The 2,858-nt window shown below is 35.5% G+C and overlaps 1 protein-coding gene across 1 annotated transcript in view; it reads right to left on the reverse strand.

The window, feature by feature from the left end:
• LOC113207095 (probable cytochrome P450 49a1) overlaps positions 1 to 2,858 on the reverse strand; it is a gene marked incomplete in the record, with an annotated part of 16,281 nt that overhangs the window by 9,532 nt on the left and 3,891 nt on the right.

The raw sequence follows: 2,858 nt of genomic DNA on the forward strand, positions 1-2,858 counted from the left end.
AAACTATTTAAGTTTTTGAAATAAAATTTCCATTTTGATATGTTGGTACATATCATTTGAATTGTTCTAGCGAGGCGCCGGCCCGAAAGGCGTCTGCTGGATTTCAAAAGTATTGTGGATGTGGCAGTTTGAAGGGAAATTAGAAAAGTGAAGATTTAATTGACAAGGAAAATAAGAAATAAGAATAATGTACAAGTAACGACGTCAAACAACCTACATACAAGTTATCATGTTAGGTTAGGTAGGAGACTGTTAAAATACAAACAACTGTAAACTTTGTTGTGTCGTTACTGAGAAGTTTGTCAAAATGGCAATTCATTACATACACATCAGTTTGTTGGGAATTAGTAGAAATTCATACAGCGTTTGATTTTGAACTCCTTCAGTTGTTATCAAAATGACAGGTAGAAAACGATAATTTGCGCGATAAAGGCATTGTCACAGATAGAATAGTGACATTTCGTTTTGAATTAGGTCACGTTTTAGTTGATCGAGGTTTTAACCATATTCAAATTTGTGACAGTTCAATTCATTCGATATAAATTGGCCTTTTATGCAGTGACAAGCTGACAGTTGACATTCAACGTGGTTCATTGTTATGCTACAGGTTTTGTTTTTCGATTACGTTTATCAACGATATGTAGCAATCAGTAATTCAATTACAGTTTGTGTTTCATTTTGAATTTTAATATGCATCAATAATGAATTTCAGTAGGCTTATTTTTGTGAAGGATTTTCAGGAACCAGAACGTACGATATGTGTCAGACTTGATTTACAGTTGTTTAGTTTTGATTAGAATCCATTAAATTTTCTGCATTGTGCATTATGAATCTTAATTGGCATCCAGCAAATTCACCCTTTTATCAATCATGAACAAACGGAAATGAAATTCACTTCCTAACATCGGTTTTACTTAGTTTACATCAATAATTTCACCCTTTTATGAATTGTGAACAAACACAAACTAGAAAGAATCTGACGGTTGTCATTGGGTATTACTTTTAACTGACTTCTATGAAATCACCCTTTTACGGATTGTGAATAAAGACAAAGTATAAGGAGTTAGAGGTTTTATTCACAATCAGAAGTCAAATTGAAATCCTTCAATCAGATTTACTGATTTACGGTTGTCATTGCGTAGTACTTTTAAGTGACATCTATGAAATCACCCTTTTACGGATTGTGAATAAAGACAAAGTGTAAGGAGCAGTTAGAAAAGGTTTTATTCACAATCAGAAGTGATATTGAAATCCTTCAATCAGATTTACTGATTTACGGTTGTCATTGAGTAGTACTTTTAATTGACTTCTATGAAATCACCCTTTTACTGATTGTGAATAAAGACAAAGTATAAGGAATTACAATAGGTAAATTCACAATCAGAAGTGATATTGAAATCCTTCAATCAGATTTACTGACTTACAGTTTTCATTGAGTAGTACTTTTAATTGACTTCTATGAAATCACCCTTTTACCGATTGTGAATAAAGACAAAGTTTAAGGAATTACAATAGGTTTTATTCACAATCAGAAGTCAAATTGAAATTTTTAGATTATTTTGAATTTTTAAATTTATTCCAGTTCATATAAATCAGGAGACAAACTCCACTCAGCCTATAATGCACAGCATTCTACTAGTAAGCTACTGTTCCTAATTTTCTTGTCTGTCCTCCAGGCAGCTAACTTTTGGCTCGCATACCTAATGTTAAGCTGGGGCAGCTAACTTTTTTTTTTCCGTGCAAGAACTAAGTTACACTGTGGAATTTTTAATACTCTGGGTTGAATCAAAGTACCCAACCCTCCCCAAAGTGTTGTTGGGCCGAACATTGATGAATTTGAAGTGTGTTTAAAAGGTAAGGCCCCGTATTATTTTAGTTCATGGTCTCTCCTGTAGAATTCAACAAATATTTCACAAAACTGTCTCCTAGGGACCACAAATATTTTAGTATTAAAGTATTCCAACTAAGTAACAGAGAATTTGTGGTTGTGTACAGAAACCAGTGCGACTTAAGTCGCAGTCTGGGCTATACACCTTTCTCGCACTGCCACCATACACCTTTGTATGCATAATATGCCAGACAGCCCCTAAGCCGCTGCCAATCCCCCGGAGCAAGTTGAAAATATCATGTTTTCTAAGCTACGAAAGGGCGTACCCCAATTTTAGTTCAGTGAAGTACCCCACCCCCACCTTCAACTCCTCCTGCGAGCCGGGGACCTTCAACCGCGGCCTGGTCTGGTTGGATCGCTCTAATCATCATCAGAGTTCATACATTTATACCAGGTGCATTACAACAGGTACATTTAGTGAGCAGTGAACTTAAGCAAATGCTATAAAATAAAATATGGGAGTCCACTAGAAAGGCTAGATACTGGGAAGTATAGTTTCTATTAATTAAAATACATGGTTGATTTGTTTTGGCAAACACATCACTGTAACAGTGGCTGGAGAGGGGGGGGGGGGGCTTAAATGTATGCCTTACTTCAGTTCACTTAAAGAATATGTCTGCTACTGTCCGTTCCTATTCCCACTGCTCTCCTCCTACTTAACTTAGCCTTTTCTGTAATGCCATATGATGCATGATGCTCCCATTTAAATGAATTCACTTTACTTGTGAAAGGTTGAAATTCTATTAGGTTGCCTCCGGTTGAAGTAAAATTAAACACCCTAATATTTAATCTAATTTCAAAATACATTGAAACTTCTCTCCAACGACAAGTATAACACAGACGCTCAGCGACAATGCAATAATTATTTTTTGCCCGTTTTTACGCGGTCGTCTGTAGCAAAAACAATTGATTTCACCAAATGCGTTAAATCAAGGCTTAAACAGCAATTTTGGAAATACTACGGGACTTT

Source organism: Frankliniella occidentalis, unplaced genomic scaffold, assembly GCF_000697945.3.
Source record: "Frankliniella occidentalis isolate FOCC.00 unplaced genomic scaffold, Focc_3.1 Scaffold395, whole genome shotgun sequence".
Classification (NCBI taxonomy): domain Eukaryota; kingdom Metazoa; phylum Arthropoda; class Insecta; order Thysanoptera; family Thripidae; genus Frankliniella; species Frankliniella occidentalis.